The following is a 27,719-nucleotide window of genomic DNA, read 5'->3' as shown; positions in this document are numbered from 1 at the left end:
ACCGGGGGAGTAGGACCAAAGCCCATGGGCTCAAAATGAGAAAGGGTGAATTTAGAGCTCTAATCAGGGATTTCTTCTTTACACAGAGTGTGGTCAAAGTGTGGAATAAATAAATAATGAAAACTAATCTTTGGAATCATTGAAGAAAGAGAAACAGGATGGAGTGGGGGAGGCAGGGGAAAACCACACTTTAGGATTGTCCTGAATGAACGAGTTAAGATGGACTGAGCAGTCTCCGTCAATTTGAGAGGTAACACCCGTCAACAGATAAATGACATTGCAGCTCATCATGACTCAACTTAATGTGACAGCTCTGAAAATAGATTTGGATAGGCGTTGGCTGTTTGAAAAGAAAGAAAAACCAGTTCAGGTCCAGTTTTGTAAAAGATAAAAATAAACAAATCTTGAAAATTGGACAAGACAATGTTAGCAATGTGATGAAACCTGCCCATCCCATCAGGAAGTATTCTCCAAAATATAGGAGTCACTAAGACATCCACTGGACAGCAAATCACTCACATTTTATTAAACTTATGATAGCGAGCAGCTGGGCTGAGGTAAAGGTAACATATAAATGAATCTTTATAAAATATTGTCATTTGATTCTAAAATGGGGGTAAATGGGTTTTACATTTTCAGTTCTGTGAGGTGATTTTTCTTGCTATGAGCCAGAAATATGTTTTTAAAACAATGTGTCAAAACAATGCTTCCGAGAAATCACATCGTAGAACATAGAAAAGTACAGCACAGAACAGGCTCTTTGGCCCACGACGATGTTGTGCCGAGACTTAATCCTAATGTAAAATATAGTAACTTAACTTACGTGCACCCCTCAACTCACTGCTATCCATGTGCATGTGCAGCAGTCTCTTCAATATCCCCAATAACTCTGCTTCCACCACCACAGCTGGCAATGCATTCCATACATTCACAACTCTCTGCGTAAAGAACCTACCTCTGATGTTTCCTTTATACCTTCCTCCTAATATCTTCAAACTATGACTTCTTGTACCAGTCAATCCTGCCCTGGGGAAAAGTCTCTGGTTATTGACTATCCATTCCTCTCATTATTTTGTACACCTCGACCAGGTCTCCTCTCTTCCTCCTTCTCTCCAGAGAGAAAAGTCCGAGCTTATTCTACCTTTCTTCATAAGGCAAGCCCTCCAGTCCAGGCAGCATCCGGGTAAACCTTCTTTGCACTCTCTCCAAAGCCTCTGTATCTTTCCTATAGTAGGGAGACCAGAACTGGATACAATATTCCAAGTGTGGTCTCACCAGGGACTTGTAGAGCTGCAGCAAAACCTCACGGCTCTTAAACTCGATCCCCCTGTTAATGAAAGCCAAAACACCATATGCTTTCTTAACAACCCTGTCCACTTGGGTGGCAATTTTGAGGGATCTATGCACTTGAACACCAAGATCCCTCTGTTCCTCCATTCTGCTAAGAATCCTGTCTTTAATCCTATATTCAGCATTCGAGTTCAACCTTCCAAAATGCATCACTTCGCATTTATCCAGTTTGAACTCCATCTGCCATTTCTCAGCCCAGCTCTGCATCCTGTCTATGTCGCGCTGCAGCCTGCAGTAGCCCTCAATACTAATCGACGACACCTCCAACCTTTGTGTCACCCGCAAATTTACTAAGCCACCCTTCAACATCCTCATTCAAGTCAGTTACAAAAACTAGAAAGAACAGAGGCCCAAGAACAGAGCTTTGCGAGACCCCACTCAACACTGACCTCCAGGCAGAATACTTTCCATCTACAACCACTCTCTGCCTTCTGTTAGCCAACCAATTACGAATCCAGATAGCCAAATCTTCCTGTATCCCATACTTCCTGACTTTATGAGATGAATATCGAGAAATGCAACCGGAGATATTTTCCTTAACAGTGTGCTTGAGGAGCATGGATAGGATGAATAGCCAAGGTCTTTTCTCAAGGTAGGGGAATCCAAAACTAAACGGCATAGGTTTAAGGTAGTGAGAGGGGTAAGTATAAAAGGGACTCGAGGGGCACTTTTTCACACAAAAGGTGGTGTGTGTATGGAACGAGCTGCCAGAGGAGGCAGGTACAGTTGCAACATTTAAAAGGCATCTGGTTGGGTATATGAATAAGAAAGGTTTAGAGGGATATGGGCCAGGTGCTGCTAAATGGGACTAGATCAGATTAGGATGCCTGGTTGGCATGGATGAGATGTTGTACATCTCTAAAAGGTGCAAAAACATAGTTTATGATCTATCAAGTCAGTAAATTCAAATTCTAGAATGAAACCTATCAACTGAGATCAATACAATTAACATGCTTGTAAGTCAAGCAAAAGATGGAAGCTAATTGTATGTGCTAGACTTGCTGTGAGAGAGTTAGAAGCTATCCTATTTCACAATTCACTCACCCAGCCCCCTTCTTTACTCCACCGCAGTCAGCTTCAGTCAATGGGCTATTTAACAGACGGACATCCATCTGCTAAATTAAGCAGCAAAAGAGTTTCAGAGATTTGCAAGGATCTTATCGTAAATCTATAGTTTAGCACCAACGGCAGTTTTCACCTTTCCTTTCTGGACCCTTTCTGTGTCCCCACCGGGAAGAGCCCAGCTCCTGAACACAAAGTCCACTGGGCACCACCTTCCTCTCAATAGACTCTGGAGCTGTTTAGGTTGGCCCTGAGAAGGGCCAAGCAGGAGATAACACGTGCTCCAATATCTCTGTCTCTCTCTCTTACCTCCTTTTCCCAAGACTCTCCCTGCAATCATCTTTGTGACCCCTTTGTGGAGTTTGCACATTTTCCCAATGTCTGTGTGGGGTTTCCTCTGGGTCCTCCAGTTCCTTCCCATGGTCCCATTTTCTCCTCCATACAGAGACAGAACCCCAGATACTTCCTCTGAACACGCCCACTGTGCTAATGACCACAACTGGAACTGACAGCTTGACTGCAAATGCAATCACTCATAGAAAGTCGAACTTTGTTTGGAAAGCGACCAAATCACACAGATCAAACCCTGTCCTAAACAGACAACTATTTTAATATTAATATAATCTGGGAGGGGTGTAGTCAATATTACACACGGGTAATTTGTTTTTTTTAAAAATGCATCTACATTACTGATAGCACAGTGAGCTATGAGGAGTCCTTCTGTGGCTTTTGCTTCACCCCATCTATTGATTTACTGGGAACGCCATAATAATGAAATGCTATTTCCTACCTCCTCGAAAATTATACTTGTTTCATAACATAGGAGGTGCATCACAGTGTAATTTGAGATTGCATCCTCACTGCCATTAAAATTCCTGATGTGTATGGCTGAGAGGGATTCAGCTCCTGTGTCAAGTACATCAGGGACCGAGTCTAGCTCACTGCATGGTGAAGCTGCTGCCATGTCTCATTGCATGTGGTATCAGAGCTGTGACAGTCTGCAGTTCATTTACAGGTTCTACTCAAACCTCTATCTGCTATTCTGGGTGTGATGTGTGGCAGTTTATTTAAATATCTGCCCAGAGGAAAGAATCATAGAACTCCTACATCACAATAGTAGGCCTTTCAGCCCACTGAGTCCACACCGACCCTCTGATGAGCACCCCATGCAAACCCCCCCCCCCCCCCCCCCCATCTGCCCTATCTCTGTGCAGCCTCACGGCACCATGGACCCAGGATCAATTCCAGCCTCAGGTGACTGTGTAGTGTTTGCACATTCTCCTCATGTCTGCATGGTTGTCCTCTGGGTTCGCCAGTTTCCTCCCACAGCCCAAAAGATGTGCAGGTTAGGAGGATTGGTCTTGCTCAATTGCTCCATAGTTCAAGGTTTGTGTAAAGATTTGTAGCTCGGGTGCAGGTCGCTGTGGTCGTGGGTATGTTTGCTGAGCTAGGAAGTTGATTTTGTGATGACACAGTGTAAACCCTCCTGCTTAATTTAAAACCAGCAATACTGAAAATATTTACCCTGTGCAGTAATCTGTAAAAATTTGAGTGGCCAAAAATTATTTAAAGTAAAAATTAACAACTTTATTTCTTAAAGTATAACCGAGAATAGTAAATTAACAACTATTTACAATTCCTTCCTCTTAGTTATGTTTTACCTTGCCTTCTATGTTACGAGTCCAATAAAAGTCCCAATTAAGATTTACTGAAAATGTCAAATTTTAAAACCAGCCAGTGGTCGAATCTTCCCTTCATCTTTATCGGTAGATTGGGTCTCCAGGTCAGCATTGAGGTTTTTCTCCATGCAAACTCCTTCTCTAGACAGGTACCAATCCCAGAATTCTGACTAGCAGTCTACAGCAGTTGGACTGATGGCAGTTCTCCTCCCAACTGTTCAATTTTCCCCGGTCTTATACCCTCCCCAAAGCATCGGATTGTATAATCTTTTAAGATGGTCAATATATTCAATTTAAACTTGATTGGAATTTGGTATTTTCAGGCTATAATTCAAAATGATTGGCCTAATTCGAATCTGTGTTGTCGTTTCCAGGCAACCAGCTACCCCAGCAGCTGAAGCACATGTTACATGGTGTCTTATTGAGAACACTTGGTGCTGTCACTGCTAGCATTTACTCTCTTAAAGGGACAGTACACTCACATCTTCATAACAATTTGCAGTTGTTTCATCTCCTGTCTGGATTACATTGTCAGGGCTTTGGAGCCTCCTGTGAAGTGCTGCTGCACTGTCTCTTCTGGAATTTGTTTGGTTCCTTTTCTGCTGCTTCCGTTTGCTGGTTCCAATTGTGCGTTGTAGTGGTCGGTATGTGGGATCCAGGTCAAATGTGTATATTGATGGAGTCCATGGAGTGGTGCCATGCTTCTAGGAATTCTCTGGCTGTCCTCTGTTTAGCTTGTCCTATGGTTATTGTGTTGTCCCAGTCAAATGTGTGGTCCTTGTCATCTGTGTGCATGGCTACTAGGGACAGCTGGTCGTGGCGTGTAGTGAGTAGTTGGTGCTCAGGAATGCAGAGTGTTAGTTGTCTGCCTGTTTGCCCTGTATGGTGTTTCGTGCAGTCTCAGCATGGAATCCTGTAAATTATGTTAGTCTTGCACATGATTGGTGGAGGGTCTTTTGTCCTGGTGAGTTATTGTCTGAGCGTAGTTGTCGGTTTATGGGCTATTATGAATCCCAGTGGTCGGAGAAGTCTTGCTGCCAGTTCCAAGACTTTTTTTAATATAAAAGTGAGTTAGAGCATGGCATGTTCACAGCACGTTGTTTGTTAATGTCCAGGGATGCACAAATTAAGTAGACTAGTCATGGGAAATGCAGGCTGCAGGGATAGAGGGTGGGTCACTCTTCAGAGGGTTGGTGTAGATGGGCTGAATGGTCTTCTTCCACTCTGAAGGGACTCTATGATTCTTTCCTCTGGACAGCGCACTCATTGAGTTATTTAAGTAAGTTGCTGCGTATCACACCCAGGATGACATTCCGGCACAGGGCTAAGCCTTTTAAAACAAAAGACCTCAGAAATATTCAGCAGACCAAACTTGCACAGAAAAACAGGAATCAGCTTTCAAAAAGAGCACACTGATGACACCAAATAGCCCCACACCCTCGAACGTTGGCATGTAGTGGGTCACTGCTCTGCTCAGCAATGCCCCCATTCAGGAGGGGGAAGGGAGATCAAATCCAGCCTCTGCCCACAAGCCCTCCCTGTCTCAGGGAGTCGAGAGGTGTGTTAGCTCCCCCAACTCCAAATCACAGGCTTCCACACAGCAGATTCTAAACTGCAAATGCAAAACTACAAGGACATTAGAAGGGAAAAACATAGAAAGGAATGGAACTGCCCCATTGCATTTTAAACTATAGCCCTTCTGGATATAATCCCTGTTTCAAAACAATAAGCCCTGTTACTGTGCAGAGTGAAATTGTCACTGCAAGAGGCTGGAAAAGGTGTGAGATGAATTAGGGCTGAAAGATCCTAACAAGTAGCACATGAATGTATTACAGAACATCTTTGTGGGCGGTTAAAGTGGGATTGACCGTTCGCAAACAGTCAACGTAACGCAAAGTGGTTTTGAGTTTGTCCTTCGATGTGCTTCCATTATCAACCCTGCAGCATGGAGCGTGAAAACTTTCAGTCAGTCGTGTGGCTCCTGACGTTAGTTGTCAGCCCCAAACTACTGTGCACGACTAGGGGCTGCATTTTCACACACCAACAAAATACAACAGCTTACATATACAGAGAGGTGACCAGGAAGCGTTTCCGTGATCTGCTGTCACCTGCTCAGGAACAGTATCCATGTACATATCTGGTAAATGAAACGTAAATCTAGTTTAACCAACCTGTTGTTGTCAGACCATGTTGTGACATGTCCCTGGCACAGGTGGGACTTCAATCCAGGCCTTCTGGCTCAGAGGTGGGGGAACTACCACTGTGCCAGAAACCAAGGAGTAATGAGTCTTTACTTCAACAAAATGGCAGCTTGGCCAGTGACACACATATCCAGTGAGTGAATAAAACAAAATAATCCTGCAGTGAAGTCTGATGCAGGCCGATTCCTCTCACTGAATGCTTCTGCCCCAAAGATGGATTTAAAGCGATATCTACTGGTGCTCTTGTGGAGGCATGTGAGAGAGAGAGAGAGAGAGAGAGAGAGAGAGAGAGAGAGAGAGAGAGAGAGAGACTTGTTCTGTGCTTTGTAGACTGTCATAACTCAAACATGGTACACCTTCACAAATTAGGAAGTCTACTCATATTGGGGGCAGGGCAGGGCAGGATGTGGGATGAAGATCCACTCAAGGGTCTTGCACACCTGGAAACAGAGAAAACCAGAACAGCTGGAGGCCATTTGGCCCTTTGAACCTGTTCTGCCATTCATCCATCTCAGTTCCCTGTTTCTGCTTTCTCCCCTTAACCTTTGATCCCTTTAGCCCTAACAACTAGATCTAACTCCTTGAAGACATTCAATGTTTTGGCCTCAGTCACATCCTGTGGCAGAGAATCCTGCAATGCTGTGGGTGAAGGTATCTCTCCTCAGCTCAGTCCTAAATGGCTCACTCCTTATCCTTAGGCTGTGACCCTTGCTTCGGGACTCCCTGGTTATTGGGAAATTCCTTCCTATGTTTACCCGGTTAGAACTTGATAGGTTTCCATGAGATCTCCCTTCCTTCTTTGAAATTCCGGATTTCAGGCTGCCACGTCAGTGTTTACTGATGGAGTGCTGCACTGCAGAGGTAGTGGGACTTTAATGGGGCTTTAAATTGAGGTCTCTATTTGTCCAAGGAAGAAATTGGTCACCTTGCTTAAAGAGTTGTGTTCCCCCAAAGCCCTGCCAATGTTCGAGAGTAAGTAGCTCACGCAGATCTTTGTCCAGGTTTTATTGGAACTATTCAACTCAATCCGATTGCATTGGTCATCAGGAACATTCTTCCTGCATTTACCTTGTCCATTCCTGTTAGAATTTTAGAATTTTTCTTCTAAACTACAGCGAATGTAGTTGCAGAGCGTGGTGCTGGAAAAGCATAACCCTTCATGAAGAAGGGCTTATGCCCAAAACGTCAATTCTCCTGCTCCTCGGATGCTGCCTGACCGGCTGTGCTTTTCCAGCGCCACACTCTTCGACTCTGATCTCCAGTATTTGCAGTCCCTCACTTTCTCCGACAGTGAATGTAGTCCGAGCTGATCCCGCCTCTTTTCATACGTCAGTCCTGACATCCCAGGAAGCAGTCTGGTAAACTTTTACTACACTCCCTCTGTAATCAGAACATCCGTCCTCAGCTAAGGAGACCAAATCTGCTCACTATACTCCAGGTGTGGTCTGACCAAAGCCCTGTACTACTGCAGCCAGAGATTCCCTACTCCTGAACTCAAATCCTCTCACTATGAAGCACAACAAACTGTTTGCCACCCTCAGCACCTGCATGCTTACTTTCAGTGACTGGTTTACAAGGACATCCAGGTCGATTGAGCGATAAAGATTGACCAGGGCACTGGAGAAAACTCCCAGGCTGTTTTATTTTTGTGAAATACTGCTCGATTTGATTTAATTTATTTATTGTCATATGTCTTTTGCTACAAAATACACTAAGATGTATTGTATACTGTCACCATTCTCCAGCACCATCTAAAACACAGAAAACCGAAAACTCAAAACATAGAAGATAAAGGCAGAAAAGTAAAGAAACAAAGAAAAAAAGTGTCCAACTTTACAGACCTTCTTGCTAAGTGCTCCGTCATGGGCCTAGTAGCCAGGCACGAGCCTGTTTCGCCACACTGCCTCTGCTTGACTGAGAGTCGCCCACTCTGTGGTGCTATCTTGATTCCACCAACACTCTCATCACTGAGTCCTCACTGAACCTCACCAATACAGACACCTCCAATACTGCCAGGTACTGAACCAGCCCAAACTCAATTCCACTGCTGCCAAACGTCGACTTCAGGCCCAGCTCACTCATGCAGCTGCTACTGATGCCACTTCGTCTCATACTGGATCCAAACTCACCTCTGACGTTGCCAACTGGAGTCCATGCCCAGCCTACTCTAGCCCTCGCCCTGGGCCCACTCCAGCCCCTGTCCAGCCTGCCCTAGGCCCACTCCAGCCCATGCCCTGGCCCACTCCAGCCCACGCCCAGCCTGCCCTGGGCCCACTGCAGCCCTCGCCCTGGACCCATTCCAGCCCGCATCCAGCCTGCCCTGGGCCCACTCCAGCCCGTGCCCTGGGCCCACTCCAGCCTGTGTCCAGTCTGCCCTGGGCCCACTCCAGTCTGCGTCCAGCCTGCCCTGGACCCACTCCAGCCCATGCCTTGGGCCCACTTGGACCCACTGATGCTGTCGCCATGACCAAGCTCTTCCAGAAGAGGCAAGCAGAATAAAGGAGAAGAAAAAAGGAATGAGAGAAGAGGGGGAGAAAATGAAAAGAAAAGTGGATGGAGCAGACAAGCCGTGGCCTCAGAAGCCCTCCTCCACCGCCATGTTTCCATTCATTTGGAATACTGGCAGCCAGGTTACAGATCTCATCCGACAGACACAACCTTCTACAATGCTGTACTGCCTCAGGACTGCACTGGAATATTTCCACTGATTCCTGCATTTGTGTCTCTGAAGGATTGGTGCAAGATAATTTTTATTTCCTGTATACAAGTTTTGCCTGTTGGAATGTGATTAGGTTTAATAACAGAGTCAATTCAAGAAAACTGACAATGAAGAATATAAGGCTACAGTTCAGACCTCTGGCATGTATAGCTGAACTGCAGACTCCTGTATTCAGGTGTGTGTACTCCGGTTCAGTCAGTGACATACTTGTTCAAGTCAAAGCTTTCTTAGGCCACTCCCAAAATATGAGAACACCAAGGTCAGCAATTCAGCACAATGCAGGCTGTGCGAATTTGAGTCTACGTTAACTTAAGGCACCATTTGTTCTTTACAGTCAAACAGAAAAGAATCCCACTGCACTAAGTGCTGCCAACCCTCTAGGATTGATCTGATGAGTCCAGTAGTTGCAGTCAGAATCCTGGACCACGCTCCCCAACATCACTGTGGAGTTCCCAGCATCACATGAGCTGCAGTTGTTCACAAAGGTGGCTCCCTCTCTGCTGTATGTGTACCTTGCCTCGAAGGGAGTTTACATTTAAGGACTCCACATACACTGGGTACACAATGCTGTGACTCTGCATGGCAGTAGTCTGCTTTGTACTTGAAAGCCATGCAATCTCTCCTCAATTCCCACCAATCTGAGGGTAGGTAACATCAGAGACTACCCGCCACAAGGGAAAATCACCACCTCACCGTTTTACCCTCACATGGAGCTCTCTCATTTTGACCATCATAAATGTTATGTCTTTTGCACTTTTGTGGGAATTTTCCGAGTGGGAATTCAATGCATGGAATACTAACTGTTCAAAAAGTGCTGAACATTTATTTCTCTTCTATCCTAATAAATATTTAAACACGTATTTTTTCAGTTCCCCAGACTGCTCACAATTTATTGTTTCATCAAGGATTAATCCTCATTCCTGAATCTGGACTGGTTTTGTTGGGGTGATGGAGAGGGAGTTTAAACAGACCCCACGTGCTCGTTGGCATCTTTGCTACTTCTGCAAATGTGTTGCTGGTCAAAGCACAGCAGGCCAGGCAGCATCTCAGGAATAGAGAATTCGACGTTTCGAGCATAAGCCCTTCATCAGGAATAAGAGAGAAATCCTTGTAGAGGGAGGAAGAGAGCTTCTTCAAGGAAGGCATCCTTGTATGAGGATTCGCTCTCTTCCTCCCTCTACAAGGATTTCTCTCTTATTCCTGATGAAGGGCTTATGCTCGAAACGTTGAATTCTCTATTCCTGAGATGCTGCCTGGCCTGCTGTGCTTTGACCAGCAACACATTTGCAGCTGTGATCTCCAGCATCTGCAGACCTCATTTTTTACTCTTTGCTACTTCTACCTGTTTGGAGATGGCACTGCCACCTACAGGCAGTACATGGGCATGCCCTTGATTCCTACACGAAAGCTCCCAAGCAGGGCTCAGGCTAATTCACATTCTAGCCCGGCAGGTTTGGGGTTAAGTAAAGTGCGCTCATTGGATTTCAAGACTGCAGTGTCTGCACCTCGAGTCAATTAAGGCTAGAGTCAAAATGTGTGGAAAAGTACAGCAGGTCAGGCAGTATCCAAGCAGGAGAGTCGATGTTTCGAGCATAAGCCCTTCATCAGGAATGACCTGCATGTGGTGTAAGTACCACCCCTACCCACAGTGCTGTTCCATGTATGTTCTGGGATTTTGACCCAATAGCGATGAAGGACCAGTGGAATGCCCCTTGGAGTAATCACTTCTTGATGAAGAGCTTACAGTTGAAACATCGATTCTCCTGCTCCTCGGATGCTGCCTGACCTGCTGTGCTTTTCCATCACCACCCTTTTTGACTCTGATCTCCAGCGTCTGCAGTCCTCACTTTCTCCTGGTCAATTAAGGATAGTTATGACAGAAGGTTAAGAATTCCAAGTCCTCCTCCAGAACTCGAGCTGTACAACTCATGACCATGATCTCAGTGTCAGACTGGGGGTCTGCTGCTGGAGCCTTGGTCTGAATGAGACATTGAAGACAGTCTCTCAGTCAAGATTGTACAGTGACTCCCACCCCATATTCCAAGTGGCATGGCTACTCTCATGTCCATCATTTATCCATCAGCCAACACTTCCAACAGGTTTCTCTGGTCATCAGCACACATTGTTGCTGGTGGGATCTTTCTGTGTGCAAACCTCCTGCCCTCACAAGGTGGAGAAAGGTGAATCTCGCAGGTATTGAGAGATTTTTACACTGGCAGTTCTCTCAGTGAGGAAATCTTGTGGGCAGCACGGTGGCACAGTGGTTAGCACTGCTGCCTCATAGTGCCAGAGACCCGGGTTCAATTCCCACATCAGGTGACTGACTGTGTGGAGTTTGCACGTTCTCCCCATGTCTGTGTGGGTTTCCTCCGGTTGCCCTGGTTTCCTCCCACAGTCCAAAGATGTGTGGGTCAGGTGAATTGGCCACGCTAAATTGCCTGTAGTGTTAAATAAGGGGTAAATGTAGGGATATGGGTGGGTTGCGCTTCGGTGGGTCAGTGTGGACTTGTTGGGCCGAAGGGCCTGTTTCCACACTGTAAGTAATCTAATCTAATCTTCCAGTCCATCATTGGCCAGCTTTAGTCAAAAAAACAACAAAGTAGTGTTGGACCTGTCCTCTGACTCCTGTTGTTCAACTGTGTGAACTCCAAGGTAGTAAATCATTTATTGCAGAACAGCAAAATTAGAATCCGGTTTGTATCTGTAGGGATATTCGATAAGAGTATTTCCGATCCCAACCCTGGAAAGCAGTTTCCTCACGGCAAGGTGAACGACCCTAGTGTGACCTCTCCAAATGGAGAGCAGACCCCAGCCAACTTCGGGTCCAAAGGTGAAGGTCGAATCTGTCAATCTTCAAATGGTAAGTCTTTAGATGGCAGCTAATTGCAGTTTGCCATTACGTGATGATGCGTGAAGTTAGGAGGAGGGAGAAAGGGAATGCTAACCTAATGAAGAGTCACAACTTTAAGACAAACTTGAGCTCAAATTTTCTTCGAAACCTCCTGATGGAAATCAAGTACGAGAACTAAAAGGCTTAGAGTACATAATCCTGAACCATTTAACTGTGCAGCCAATTCTTCCCTGCTTATAAATATTTACAAGGAGCAATGTGCGGAATGTGAAACTGGATTGAGATACGCATTTGTCTCCATATTCTTCACTGGACCATGATGGCAGTTACATGTGTTTATCAGACACTGCTCGATTTGATTCATTAGTAAAAGGTTAACCTTTCCTTTAGTATTTACTTGCTGCACAAACATAAAATCCATCTACTTCCAAGTTTCACTTCTTAAAAATCAATGATGGAAGTTGTTTCACAGAATCATAGAGAGAGGCCATTCAGCCCATCAAGTCTGCACTGACCCGCTGAAGAACTTTCACTTCCAGAGTTTTATTTATTGCTGATGGGAGTTGAACCTATAACCCCACAGCATTAACCTGGGCCTCTGACTTACTATCCAAGTCATTGTTCACTCGAATGCACTTTCCACTAATTCTGTGTTTTGAAGGTTTATCTATAATGGCATGAATGTGGACTTTATGTGAAGAAATATTGATAATTGAGGTTATAATGGTTGGCACATATGCAGAGGACAGATGCAACAGTGAGGACGCTAAATGACAGTTGGACAGAGCAGATATCTGGATTGACACCTACCCACCAGCTTAAGCATTCACTACCCCACCCCCCACAAGCAGCTAGTCCAATGCAGTGGTTATGTCCCATGTGCAAAATACACTGCAGCACCTCACCCAGACTTGCAAACTCATGGCTCCTAACACGGAGGCCCAAGAGAGTTGGGTTTATGATGACATCATCACCTCCAGGGGGCACTGCTTGAAAATATTTCATTGGCATTTCATTGCCACTGGGTCAAAATCCCAGAACACGTGAGCCAAAAGCACTGTGGGTGGGGGCGGTACTTACACCACATGCAATGACTTCAAAGGGCCTGTTTATTACACTCTACTGAACAGCAATTAGGAATGTTCATCTTGCCTCATTCCAAAACGAGATAGAAAATGTGACTGAATTGGCAGGTTATAATTTGAGGCTACACCATTGGGGCCAAGACTTTTCAGAATATCCTGCTCCTGCCCCAGCGAACATCCAACCATATCAGAAACCAAAACCACTGGTATTTCCTCTGGCCCAGCCTTCCGGACCTGGGAGTTACATAAATCTTCTGATTAGCACAGGACTCTAAATCATTTTGCCTCATTTTAAGGAATTATATAAAAATAACTGCCAAATCGCTTTAGAAATCTTTAATGAACCTGTTCAGAGTTGTCATCACATACCTCTGGAGCAGATGGGCCTTAGAGTCATGGAGATTTACAGAATCGAACCAGGCCCTTCGGCCCAACTTAATAGAGTTCCATTTTCTTGTGTTTGGTGCATAGCTATCCTTCCATACCTATTCCATCTACATGTGTCCAAATGCTTCCTAAATGACAAAATCATACTTGCCTCCACTACCACTTCTGACAGTCCATTCCTGACAACTCACCACCCTCTGTGTGAAAGAGTTGCCCCTTTGGATCCTTTCATATCTCTCCTCTCTTGCCTTAAACCTACCACTACGCGACAGGAGTGCTCACTGGATCGGGGGTCGTCCTGCCATCTTTGACACTCGAGGGAATGAAAGCCACATTCAGAAAGCGGTCGCCATTTTGGCTTCCCACAGGCCATTGCAGTTTTGCAGTCAGGTTCCTCCTTTGTAGCTGAAGGCGTTACTCCATTTTCTTCTTGGAGTTACCAGTATTTGACTGAAAGCGATGTGTTCAGACTACAGCACAACACTACAGCTTTGGTCTGGGCAGTGGACGGTTCTCAAACACGGCAGAGTTTAATCAAAGCCATGCTGGATGTAATGGGGGTTAAGAGTTCAGCCCCAGGAATGATGGCCAGGCGTCTCCCCCTGATATGAGGCACAGCTGAAAGTGAACCCACTCTCGGGGAACACTCTCTGGCCCTGCCATTTCTAGCAATCCAAGCGTTAGAGCTAGAGAATTATTAACTGCACTTAGCAACTGCCAGCAGATGATAGCTCCATCCCATTTCACAAATTCACAGCAGCTGAAACCAAATTAAATCACATCATTACAGGCAATTGCTGCTCATTTTGATACAAATGAAAACACAGGCAGCTGTTCTGCTTTGCGAAATGAATCAATTCCGAATCAGCTCAAGGTGACTCTCGCTTTTAAATCAATCCCTTTTCTTTCCCCACAATGGGATAGATTGTTCGACAGGAGGGGTAAAGGGGCCAGGATCACTCTCAAACACTCGCTAAAAGAGAAAATGGGGCCATTTCTCCACAGAAGGGATATAATTTACAGGTTAGTGTCTTGGGCAAAATAATAGACCATCCTCAGCAAAAAAAAATGCTCAAGAAACTCAGCAGGTCATAGAGATGTACAGCATGGAAACAGACCCTTCGGGCCAACCCGTCCATGCCGACCAGAGATCCCAACCCAATCCAGTCCCACCTACCAGCACCTGTGGAAAGAGAAACAGTTTATGTTTCAGGTCGATGGTCTTTTATCAGAACCAAAAAGAGAGAGAGAGAGAAAGCAATGTGACAGGTTTTAAAAAAGTGAGAGGAGGGACGTTGAGGGATAGGTGAGGCAGAACAAAATGGAAGATCTGTGTTGAGGGTTAGTGACATGAAATGAGAGAAGGCAACAAAACTGAATTGTCACCATGCCTTGAGCTGCCTCCAAGTTTCTAGAGAACTCTACAATAACGGTATCCTTCTCTTGGGGAGCTGTATGGTGTTACACTGGGGCTGAAAGAGCAAAGCCCAGGGCTTTGTGGGGCCACTGTGCTCAGGTTAGAGGGAAGTTGGGGGCCTTTTTTATTATTTTTGAAATATCTTTGTATACCTGTACATACATCACAGTTTGGATCTGTCCAGTAGCATATGAAGAAAACATATGAATACTAGAGTTTGACTCTATCCAACAAACAAAGCAAAGCATCTCTTACTTGTGCAAGATTATATTTACGTTTATTGGAAGTACCGGGAGGGTCCGATAATTGACAGACCCTTGTTATGCTCGGACTGTGGTCTCCCCCCACCGCGTCTTGACGGCAGCCGCCCCAAGCTTTAGTGTGGCCCTCAGCATGTCGTCCTGGACCTTGGAATGTGCCAGTCTGCAACACTCGGTCAGGATCACCTCTTTACACTGGAAGACCAACGAGCATCTTTCACTGATGGTCTTCCAGGAGCATTCAATATTTGTCTCAGTGTACGTCCTGGGGAACAGCCCATACAGCACGAGAGGCCTAGGACAGGAGTAACACCAGGGCCTATCATTTCTGTCCCTGGCCTCTAACATCTCGAGCTGAATCCTAATGGAAGGCGGGTCTCTCACAGTTGTAGCTTATTCAGGGTGGACAGTACGTTGAACAGCTCCACAGTATCGTACTTCTCCACAGCCCCTATGAGCTCAACTGATGTTCTCTCAAGCTTTGCTGTTGTCAGGGTTACATGATCACTGACTGTGTTAGCGTGTTTATCACATGACAGCAAGAGGCTGAATAAAAGAAAAACAAGGCCTGGCGGGAGGAGGGGAAAATAGTTGGACAACAGTTGGCTCAAAGTGATCAACAGCAGAAAGGGGATACGATGGAAGCCGAGGTTCTGCTGAGTTCAGTGTTGGGACCAGAGGTGGAGGTGGAAGACGATAACTGGTGATCGTGCTGCTGTTTCAGGAGTGTGCTTTGTAACAAGTTGCCTCATTCTCTGCCCTCCTTTATAACCGAGATGTGACTACTTTTCAAACCCAGTTTATTGGCTGTGGACCATCTCCAGGTTATCATGTCTTTTCAAAGGTCTTATGATGATTACATCAGAGTGAAAAACAAACGTCTCTCTGCAAATAATCAGCGCTAACACTAGCATGAACTGCTCAGACGTGGTTACACTCTGTTCCAGACAGTCCCAACTCAGCTCCAAGCAGGATCTGCCTGCTGTACATTCCTCTGATGTTGAGAGGAGCGCCCAGAAACTGTTAAGGGAGGCAGGCTCACAGTTATCGTCATCAGTTTGGGTTATAATGCGATCCTCTCACTAAAATTCAAAGCTGTCAATACAGAAAGAAAAGGAGGGAGTGGAGGGGTTGAACAAGAAGAGGACAGAAGGTAAAGTCCATTGGAAGCAGGTGTAATGTCCAACTTAAAAATGATCTCTCCAAACTGGATTGAACAGGGTTAATGGTTAAAGGTGAATTGAACATGGCAATGAGCAACTGAACAGAAATCTGTGGAAAGTGTAACAGCAGCCTGGTTCTGCTGGAGGGTAACTGCAATGACCTTAGCTGATTTGGGAACAGACTGTTGCACAAAGCCTCAGAGACTGCTTCTGCATAAAGGAATGCTGGGAAAAGCGCTCAGAGGTTGGCAGTGCACCAGGAGATATCAGATTCACAACCAGATTAATACTGGGGACTCTCCCCAGCTCTCGGGACAGCTTTCACCTTCGGACTGGTCTTTTCAAGCCTGGAAACAGGATTGAGAGAGAGCTCCGAGTGCCCACTCTTACCCCGGAGTCCCATGGGATAGAAATCAGTGAGACTCACTTGTTGAATATGTCTAAAGTCGTTTCACCCAATACATTTGCTGATTAGTTTCTATTATTATTTAGGTTATGGTTATTATCTGATTAGATTTTTGTCACATGTACCTAGGTACAGTGAAAGGTTTTGTTTTGCATGCAGTACAGTCAGATCATACCACACAAAGATCAGAGGGTAATAGAACAGAGCGAGGAATACAATGTTACGGCTGCAGAGAAGGTGCACAGAGGGTGAGATCAACATTAAATTTGAGAGGGCCATTCAGAAGTCTGAGAACAGCGGGAAGAAGCTGTTCTGGAATCTGTTGGTACATGGATTTCAGCTTTTGTACCTTCTGCCTGATGGAAAAGGTTGGAAGAGATTCTAACCGGGGTGGGAGGGGTCTCTGATGATGTTGGCTGCCTTCCTGAGGCAGTGGGAAGTCAAGATGGAATGTTTGGAAGGTTGACTTGTGGGATGGACTGGGCTGTGCTCACAACCCTCTGTAGTTTCTTACAGTCCTGGGCAGATATGTTGACATTCAAACAATGATGCATATGGATAGAATGGTGTTAGTTTATTAGATTGGCATATAATTAAATTATGTCAATCTAATACATCTGCTTTATATCAAAATGTATGTGTCCTCTTGCGTACATTTTGATCAGGCCTTAAAAAAATCTGTTAGGAACTTGCATCCTAACAATATAACAAGTCAGCAAAGAGGAAATAGCAGATCTCTGTCAGCTGTTACCACCAGCTGCAGACACAGAGTGTGTGCTGGAGAAACTCAGCAGGTCTGGCAGCATCACTGGGGAGAGAGACAGAGAGAGAAACAGGGTTAATGTTTCCAGTTGAACATGACTCTTCTTCAGTTTAGATTCACACTCTAAGGCCATACGAGCCTCAAAATATTTCACTCTCCACAGGTGCCATCAGACCTGCTGAGTTTCTCCAATGTTCTTTGCGTTTCATTCAGATTCCCAGCATCAGTGGTGTTCTGCTTTTATTCAAGTGACTGTAGTCAGCCACTCAGCATTCCTGTCTGTTCCCAATCAGGAGGGATCACAGTCACTCTGAAGAAAAGAATATTAAAAAAAAACCTGCAACAGATGTCACCAATGGAATGGTTGTCAGGCTGGAGTGTAGAGATTTAAAGGGTCATTATGTATGTCAGAGTTACTTAGCGACTGAACACGGGCGGCTTGATGCATTCTGACACTAGATATAGAGACTGCTCTTTGTCAAATAAAGGATGATGACAATTCCCCATCCCACGCTCTCTCCCCCCCCACTCCCCCCCCAGGAGTTTATACTGTTTTAGTGACAGGAAGATTATACTATGCTTGAAGTGCATTTTAAAAAGACACTGGAGCTACTGTGAGGCAGGAATCAATTCTGGGCTCAGCAAAGCCTCACCTTCACCTTGAAAGTGAACTTCCAGAGCCTTTCCAGGGGAAAGAAAATCAACTAATCAAATCTGAAGACAGAATATTGATCCACATGACAAAAATGAACAGTGCTGCATTCAAACTGATGGTCTCTGTATTTAAGCCCTTAACAGAAGGAGCAAAATCTTATTTTCTCGGGGTGTGGGTGATACTGGTAAATACTCGATTCCCCACCTCAGAATGGCACTGACACCACATGGCAGCTAGACCCAGAGAGGGCATTACTGGGGTGACGTAGGGCAGCCCTTTCACAATGCCAGCCTGAAATTACATCAGACTTAAAAACTCAGTGTTTACACGGAGACAGAGGCGGAGGCTGAGGGGCGACCTATAGAGATCGACAAATTCAATAGGATGGATAGTCAGAGGCTTTTTCCCCTGGGTGGAGAGGGTCAAAGATAAAAGCCACAGATTCAAGGTGAGGGAAAGGAAGTTGAGGGGAGAGGTAGGGGGAAAACTGTTTCACACAGAGGGTGCTGGGCGCCCAGAACACACTGCTTGCAAAGATGGTGGAAGCAGCTACGTTAGCAACGTTAAAGGCATGTCTCAATAGACACATGAACGGGATACAAACAGAGGGATAGGAACTGCGTCTGGGTAAATGGGTCTAAACACAGACTAGGAATCCACACAGGCTTGGTGGACTGAAGGGCCTGTTCCTGCACTGTATTGAATTGGATTAATTGGGTATAGAGGAACCTCGAATATCCAGCACTCGATTATCCAAATTTCAGTTTATCTGACCAAGATTACAAGGTCCCGATGCTCGGCTAATCCACGTTATCCAGCATCCAATTATCCGAGTGAAATATCCCCCCGCCCTTGTCCTTCAGATAATCAAGGTCCCTCTGTAGTTGTATTTATTGGATTTCAGTTCAGGATGGGATTTGGACTCAAATTGCCTGTCCCCTGTCTCAACCAAAAGGCCAATTTGGCCAATGTCTCCCCCCACCCACACATTACTTCTGCAAAATAAACTGCAGGCAAAGTTTATCAAAAGATAATCTAGTGACACGATGTAAATTCCTTCACGTTCGAGATCAATTGCAGGGAGAGAGAGCTGGAGCTCAGAGCAGGGTGATTTCCAGACAGTGTTGAAATTCTCTGGTTCAGGCTGCAGTCACCCCACTGCTGCCATCTAGAGGTCATTAGGAAATACACCGGCTGCTTTTCCCAGGCAGGAGAGGGAGTCACTCATTCAAACTGAGCCCACAATGTGACTCTGTCCTGCTCACCCCACAGACCTGCCGTTTCAACAGCGCAATCTTGAGCAGCAATTAATTCAGGATCTTGAACAGTTAAGTGGTCACTTTCCTTTTTATTCATTCATGGGATGAGGGCATCACTGGCTGGGCCAGTATTTATTGCCCATCCCTAATTGCCCAGAGGGCAGTAAAGAACCAACCACATTGTGGTGGGTCTGGAGTCACATGTAGACCAGCCCAGGTAAGGCTGGCAGTTTCCTTCCCTAAAGGACATTAGCGAACCAGATGAGTTTTTCCAACAATCGACACTGGTTTCACAGTTTCATCATTAGACTTGTGATTCCAGTTTTTTTTTAATTGAATTTAAACTCCACCATCTGTTGGGGCAAGATTTGAACCTTTCACATAAGCCCCATCATCCATCCGGTGACAATGCCATAGGCCATCACTTTCCTTAAATTCGATGTAAAAGAGCCGAAATGCTTGAAAGTGAGCCCTCTAAGTTGGCCACAATAACAGTTCTACAATCCCGACACCCCCCCCTTGTCCCCATGTCCGCAATCCCTCTCAAAGGGGAGCTCAGATTGTTCACATAATGAACAGCCAGTGTTCCTAACTCACTGCCCACATGATCTTAGTTACAGAACATTAAAGGGTTACAATGCTGGTGAGGACGAGCTGCAGGAACACACACACACACACACACACACACACTTCGGAAATCTGCTTCGTGAATAACTCCCAGATATTTGGCAGTAAAATACAGGTGCAGAGCCACAGGGAGGGATAGAGAGACAGAGAGAGAAAGGCAGAGAAGAAAATGTGTAGAGAGAGATGGAGGAAGAGAGAGAGAGAGAGAGAGACAGATATACAGAGAGACACACACAGGCACAGAGAGAGAGAGAGAGAGAGAGAGAAAGACAGACTGACACATACACACAGCTGCTGTTTGACTGTTCCTTCAGTGCTGTAATATGGGACTCCTGGCATTCCCTCCCTGATGGCATTGTGGGTGTCTGTACACTCCAAGGACTGAGGCCCACCCCCCAAAGCAGCATCTTCTGCAGGGCAATTAGGGATGGAGAATACTCACTGGGCCAGCCAGTGATCTTCACATCCCACCCTGAATAAAAACAAAGCACAAGTCAGCCCAGCTGCTGCTGACAGGAGGCCAGGAAATGCAGCTCACCACAGGCTTCCTTCTGAAAGATAAGGAAACGGAGGATGTTTAAAAACAACAAACACGGAGAGGCGGCCCCTGGCAGGCACAGAGAGAATTGATTAGACTTACAGTGTGGAAACAGGCCCTCCGGCCCAACAAGTCCACACCGACCCGCCGAAGCGCAACCCACCCATACCCCTACATTTACCCCTTACCTAACACTACGGGCAATTTAGCATGGCCAATTCACCTGAGCCGCACATCTTTGGACTGTGGGAGGAAACCGGAGCACCCGGAGGAAACCCACGCAGACACGGGGAGAACGTGCAAACTCCACACAGTCAGTCGCCTGAGTCGGGAATTGAACCCGGGTCTGCAGGCGCTGTGAGGCAGCAGTGCTAACCACTGTGCCACCGTGCCGCCCACGCGGCACGCCCACGCTAATTCTGACAGTGCAATCAGTGAAAACATTGGAATCAGTGCTACACAGATTACTGGAACCTCAGGCTATCAGTAATCAGTGAACGGCCTCCTGCAAGTGCCTGAGAAACAGTTTGATAACAAACAATTGCCAAATTGGAGCCAGTTTCTATGAGAAAATATTAGTCCCCTTATAAGGCCTAGTCACAAGCTGGAACAGTTATAAAGGTGATAGAGGGCAGGAAAGGAAGTACGCTGGAGCACACAACGTGTCAAACAGACCGGACACGAGCTGAAGATGTGTTGCTGGAAAAGCGCAGCAGGTCAGGCAGCATCCAAGGAGCAGGAGAATCGACGTTTCGGGCATGAGCCCTTCGTCGAATCTCCTGTTCCTTGGATGCTGCCTGACCTGCTGTGCTTTTCCAGCAACACATTTTCAGCTCTGATCTCCAGCATCTGCAGTCCTCACTTTCTCCTAAACAGACTGGACAGAATGGAAATGGAGGGTGGGGCAGCCTTGTTCGTAAAGGATGGAGGAAACGATCAGGAAGTAGATTCCAAAAGCTCAGGGTGTAGACTCATCCTCATTAAGGCCTGTAGGTGATGAGGCCTTTTTTCTTGTGATGGGGTTTATTGAGTAAATAGCCACCCAGCCTCAAAGTATCACCTCTACCCACTTACAAATCATTCTGAATCAATTTTGGGACAGGTGATGACATACCTCTGGGGCAGGTGAGATCTGAATTCAGATCCTCTGGCCCAGAGGCAGGGACACTGCCACAAGATCTTTTTGGGTGCTCCCTCTTTGCACCTACCCAGTCACACACAGCCTCTGTTGGCAGCTTAACCCTTGAAATACTGACCGGGAACATAAAATGAGCACCTGGGTTTAGAAAGCATTAAAGAAAGCAAATGACCCATTGGCCTTTACCACGCGAGGATTGGTGCACAAGGAATAAAAACGTTAGTTACAAGCTCAGGCCTTGGTAAAAGCACAGCAGGAATACTTAGTTAAAGAAAGGATACATCGGCATTGCAGGCTGTACAGCAAAGACTCCTCAGATTTGTTTGAGGTGAGTTCCAGGATGACAGGCTAAAAATACGTTGGTTCCCATTCACTGGGAGTTTAGAAGAATGAGATGTGACCTTTAAGGAAAGGTACCAGATTCGGAAGGAACTGGACAGAGGGAGATCCTGAGCTGGGGAATTATATAAGGTCGCACCCGTTTTGGGTTAAGAGTCAGTCCTTTCGGAGTGAGACAAGGAGAAACGTCTTCTTTCAGAGAGCTGGGAAACTTCATGATTCTCTACTTCAACGAGATGTGGCTGCTCCTTTCCTGAGTAGTTATAAAACTGAGACTGACAGATGCTTGGTCTCTCCCAGAAACAAGCTAAAGCAGAGCGGCTGGCGGCTGGAGGTGAAACCTGAAGATGAGCTGAGCCTATTTTGAATGGCACAGAACTCTTCTCCGCAGCTACTGATTGTTGTCAATGGCCCACACGGAGGCTGCAATCACTGACAGTAGTCTGACAGATGACCGACTCCCAACCAGGTCTGACCCATCTTCTGCATTTTGGCCTTTGCCCCCTCTCTTCCATCCCACAACAGCGATAAGGTCCCCCTTGCCCTTACTTACCATCCCACCATCCTCCACATCCAGAGGATCATTAGCTGCCATTTCCACTACCTCCAGCATGATGCTAGCACCGACACATATTCCCCTCCTGACAGTCTTCCACAGGGTCTGTTCCCTCTGGGACACACTGATGCACTTCTCCACTGCCCACTTCACAGCACCTTCCCCTGCAACCACAGAAGGTGTACCACCAGCCTGTGTCCCTGCTCCCTGCTCAGTATCCAAGGGCCCAGATACACCTTCCCGGTAAAGCAGTGATTGACCTGCACTTCACACAATCTAGTTTACTGCAGTCACGGCTCACAATGTGGTCTCCTCTACATCGGGGCGATGAAGCAGAGACTGGGTGACCATTTTGCAAAACAACATATGTTCTGTTCATAAAAGAAGACCGAGTTTCCAGTTGCATCCTGTTCCATGGTGAATATCTCTGTCTCAGGCTTCCTGCAGGGTTCCAGCAAAGCTCAGTGTAAACCGGAAGAACACCACTCATTCTCCACTCGGGAACTCCGCAGCCATCAGGACTCAATAACGTTGGAGATTCTCCCATTTTATAAAAAAATTAATTCATGGGTTGTGGATGTTACTAGCTGAGGCATAGAGCTGTATAGCATGGAAATAGACCCTTCAGTCCAACTCGTCCATGCTGACCAGATCTCCAAAATTAATCTAACCCCGTTTGTCAGCAATGCTGCCTGGACCAGCATTATTGCCTCTCCCCCAGAGGGCAGTAAAGAGTCAATCACGTTGCTGTGGGTTTGGAGTCACCTGGAGGCCAGACCAGGTAAGGATGGCAGTTTCCTTCCCTCGAGGAGATTAGGGAACCAGACGGGTTTTTCAGACAATTGACATGGTCATAACTAAACAATCATTTCCAGATCCGGAGTCTCCAGATTAAAAGTCTAGCCATAATAACACCTATCACCTCTCCCAAGTCCTTACCTCAAACCCCGCATATCAGGCCTTGTCAGCACACAGGCTGTTACCACACCAACCTATTGTCAGCCATAATAGTCCCCATTTGCAGCTATTTATTCCCTCAGAGTGACCTTTACCCTGGAGGAGAAAGTTAGGGCTGTAGATCAGAGTCAAAAAGTGTGGTGCTGGAAAAGCACAGCAGGTCAGGCAGCATCCGAGGAGCTGGAGAGTTGACAGTTTCAGCATAAGCCCCCATTGCTGACGAAGAGCTTATGCTCAAAATGTCGACTCTCCTGCTCCTCGGATGCTGTCTGACAGACTGTGCTTTTCTAATGCCACACTTTTTGACCGTTACCCTTTGTCTGTCTGACTGTTTTTCTCTCAGTCTGGGCTTCATCTCGACCTCTCATTTACTCCCCCCACGTCCCCATCTTCTGCATGAATACCAACTGTTTCCTGCCACCTATCAGTTCTTGAAGGAGGGTCAGTGGACCCGAAATGTTAACTTGGATTTCTGTCAAAAGATGCTGGCCCACCTGCTGAGTTTTTCCAGCAATTTCCATTCGCGTTTTTGATTTCCAACATCTGCAGTTCTTTCTGTTTTTTTAAAACTACTATTTGGTGTTTCCACTATGTTATGCAGCAACCTCCTCCCACTATTCGGCATAGTAACACAATGCTAACATGCAGTGACAATGCAATCAGTTTGGATTTACTGTCATCTCCCCACACTATGAGCTAAAATACACCTCGACCCAGTCTGTCAGCAGCATCGCACTTCACTCACTCCAGGAGGATGGGCCTTGGTGGTGCAGCTCACTCCAAAAGATCAGACTGAAGAGGTCACAGAGAGGATGTGACACGATAGGTAGGCCTTACAGTTGGTTTGGCTTGTACGATCACTCATAGCGCCCTGAGCTTCTCCTCTAACTGTTGCTGCTGTTACTGAACAATTCAAAATGATCTTAACTCCAAAATGTGGGCTAGATTGTGTGAAGACAATTGTCTCTGACACCAGTCTTGAATTTGCTTTCTATTTTTTTTAAACTTATGCCCCTGTGTCGAAATGGGTCACTTCAAATTATGTAGCTGGTTTGTCTTCTCTATCCTTTTTATCCCCAACTTTGTTCAAGGTCAGAGTGAGTCATCCTTATTCAAAACCTTCCCTCAGAACTCAATCTAATGCTACAGAATGAGCAGTTTTGCTTTCCTCTCTCCTCTGCATCCCTCTGCACAGTCCAGGCATTGAGTCATTATGTGACAGTTCATACCTCCTGGCCATTTTAACAGAGTCAAACTGAAGAACATTCACAAATGGCTCTTTCTCAAGGTCATAACTGTCCCATTTTATATTCCTCCCTCCAACATCTTTGCCAACTTGGCAAAGCTGCTCGGGTCACAAGTTTTCTCTGCTCTCGACACCATGGCCTGTGGCCTTGTTTGTTCAAAGTTAATCAGCACTGGTGTGTGGCCTGCCAAATACCCACCATCCTTGCTGAAGCCAACACGGAGAACCTCACCACACTCTCCAATACCTGCAACCACCTGCCTTTGTCTAATTGGTGAGGGTGACCCGCCCAAAAAGAGGCATTGGAGTTGTCCAGGGGGCTTAGGTGATCTTATACACAAATATCAGAACGTCAACATGGTGGTACAGCCAACAAACAGGAGGACAATTTGGGGCATTTGTTGAATGAACTGCCAGAGGAAGTGGTAGATACAGGCACAGTTACAACATTTAAATGACATTTGGACAAGTACGTGAATAGGAAAGGTTTGGAAAGATATGGACCAAATGCAGGCAAATGGGGCTAATTTAGTGTGGAAAACTTGGTTAGCACGGACAAGCTGGACCGAAGGGCCTGTTTCCGTGCTGTATGTCACTATGAGTAAGTAAACCCTCAGGAATTAAGAGTCACTTTGGACTGGGAGCAGGGAAAAGCAAACGGCTACTCTGCGTAAGGTTTACCTGAGAAATAGCCTCCACTGATTAAATTGCAAATTGTCTCTAAAAATAGTGTTTAGTCAATCCTGCTTTCAAAATGTTTGCTGCAGTAAACATCCTAAAAATGTGAAGTTTTGCTGTGACGCCCAGGGGCAGGGACAGAAATCAAGGGCCTCTGGTCCCTAGCTCCCCCAGCCTGAATCCAATAGATTCCCTCGAGCTGTACATCCTGTTAACTGGGGCCTGATTTACACCTACCCCTCCAAAACCCGATCCTGGAACCTGGTGTCATATCCTTTATCTATTCATTGGAAGGCTGAATTTCTCATTGAGGGTTACACGTCTCCACCCAGACACTGTAATACAACATTCAGTGCAGTCGGTGGTGCCATTGTAAACCTTTCAACACTCAGTCAGAAACTGCCCGTGAGTGACTGGATTCGCCAAACTGTTAGCAAGTTCTTGACATGTACACTCAATCTGACAAGAGGAGGGGAGGATGAATGCATCTATTTCTCTGCAGGAGCTCAAGTTGGAATCCAATCAGGAGATCTCAACTGGGAAAGGGTGCTAATCAAGTGACAAAGCTGAGCTTGTGCAGGTACAAGTTCAAAGAGAGCAGGAGGCAGCTGGAAGTGAACATTATCAATATTTCATGGCCTCCACAGCCACTCTGGTGACGTCAATTGACTCAATCCCTTCCAGTCATACAACTATGGAAATTCAAAGAAGTAGGCCATTCAGCCCCTCAAGCATTCTCTCCCTTTTAGTAAAGTAATGGCTGATTTGTTTATGCTTGAAACTCCAGATTTTCATCTACCACTGATAATCTCAATTTTCTGATTAACTAGAATCTATCGCCACCTTAAGAATATCCAAGAACGCACTTTCACCGGCTTTTGAGGGAGGGAGAGTGTCACAGTCATATGACCCCTCAAAGAGAGCATTTCTCTTCAAGGGTGCAGGTTCATAGTTCCTTGAAAGCAGAGTCACAGATAGACAGCCTAGTGAAGGTGGCATTTGATAAGTTTGCCTTTATTGGGCAGTGCATTAAGTAGAGCAGTTGGGAGGTCATGTTGTGGTTTTACAGGACATTGGTGAAGCCACTTTTAGAATACTGCATTCAATTCTGGCTGCCTTTCTACAGGAAGGATAATGTTAACCCTGTGTGGGTGCAGAAAAGATTTACCAAGTTGTTGCTGGGACTGGAGGGTTTGACACAGAGAGAGAGGCTGAACAGGCTAGGGCTTTTTTCCCTGGAGAGTCGTAGGCTGAGGGATGACCTTATAGAGGTTTATAAAACCATGAGGCGCATGGACACATAGAAAACGTCTTTTCCCTAGGTTAGGGAGGGTTCAAAACTAGAGGGCATAATTTTAAGGTGAGAGCAGAAAGATTTAAAAGGAACCCGAGGGACAATTTTTCACACTGTACATGGAATAAACAGCCACAGTAAGTGGTAGATACAGGTATAGTTACAACATTTAAAAGACATTTGGACAGGTATATGAATAGGGAAGGCTTGGAGGGATAAGGGCCAAATGCAGGCCTAGTTTAGTTTGGGAAACTTGGTCAGGGTGGACCAGTTGAACCGAAAGGCCTGTTTCCGTGCTGTATGACTCCATAATTGGACAACTCCTTAAGGTTTAAGTTACAATGTGAGAAGAAACAAATTAGGCCAGTTTTCTCTAAGTGCTGATCAAAATCTTCAAGACATTAACAGAAGGAGATGGGGTTGAGAAAGATAAACTCTTCCCATAGATTGGTGATTCTATATCTCGTGGGGGAATAGTCCAAGAATTAGGGCCAGGAGAGATGTTAAGAAGCACTTCTACATATAAAAGAATGGTAGAGATTTGGACAGCTCTTTCACAAATAGAAGTTGATGCTGGATCAGTTGTTAATTCTAAACTGGAGCTAGATAATAGTTTAGCTGAACAAAAATGCAAGGAATATATATGGAGTAAGGCCAATAATCTCACTGCATGGCAGAACAGACTTGAGGGGCTGAACCCCTGTTCCTAGATTCCTTCAAAGAATCAGTATAGACTCCAGTCTTGCACTTGTACCATACTCTTTTGTTAGTTACATTTCATTATTGCTGTGGTAATGGTCATTTGCCATTAAATGGTGCCACTTAAATGCAGCTCAAGCTGCAGAGGTCAGGTTGGGACCAGGACAACAGACCAGGCTGAAATCAAAAGCACAAAAACAGAGCTGGGAATGGTTAATCCGATTGGATCATCCTTGTAGCCCGAACTATCACAGCAGGCTCCAGGAACTAAGAGGACTTGAATTTTGAATCCATTATGCACTGGCCACTCAATCCCATTCCCAGCTTTGCAACACCAACAATTCCCCCCTCCCAGCTTGTAATTCCAGAAAATTAGCAAAACCCATGAAG

The 27,719-nt window shown here is 45.8% G+C and overlaps 1 protein-coding gene across 3 annotated transcripts in view; it reads right to left on the bottom strand.

Moving 5' to 3' along the window:
• Window positions 1-27,719, bottom strand: part of LOC132833735 (endothelin-converting enzyme 1-like) — a 317,482-nt gene that overhangs the window by 156,880 nt on the left and 132,883 nt on the right. The window contains exon 1 of one of the 3 annotated variants that reach the window (XM_060852257.1): window positions 824-846. The exons of the other annotated variants lie outside the window; for them this stretch is intronic. The gene's annotated coding sequence lies outside the window, so the exon portion shown is untranslated. Of the gene's footprint in view, window positions 1-823; window positions 847-27,719 lie in introns of those variants that run through there. 3 annotated transcript variants of the gene reach the window in all.

This window comes from Hemiscyllium ocellatum, chromosome 37 (genome assembly GCF_020745735.1).
Source record: "Hemiscyllium ocellatum isolate sHemOce1 chromosome 37, sHemOce1.pat.X.cur, whole genome shotgun sequence".
NCBI classification, from domain to species: Eukaryota; Metazoa; Chordata; class Chondrichthyes; order Orectolobiformes; family Hemiscylliidae; genus Hemiscyllium; species Hemiscyllium ocellatum.
This window is presented reverse-complemented; position numbering and strand designations above follow the sequence as displayed.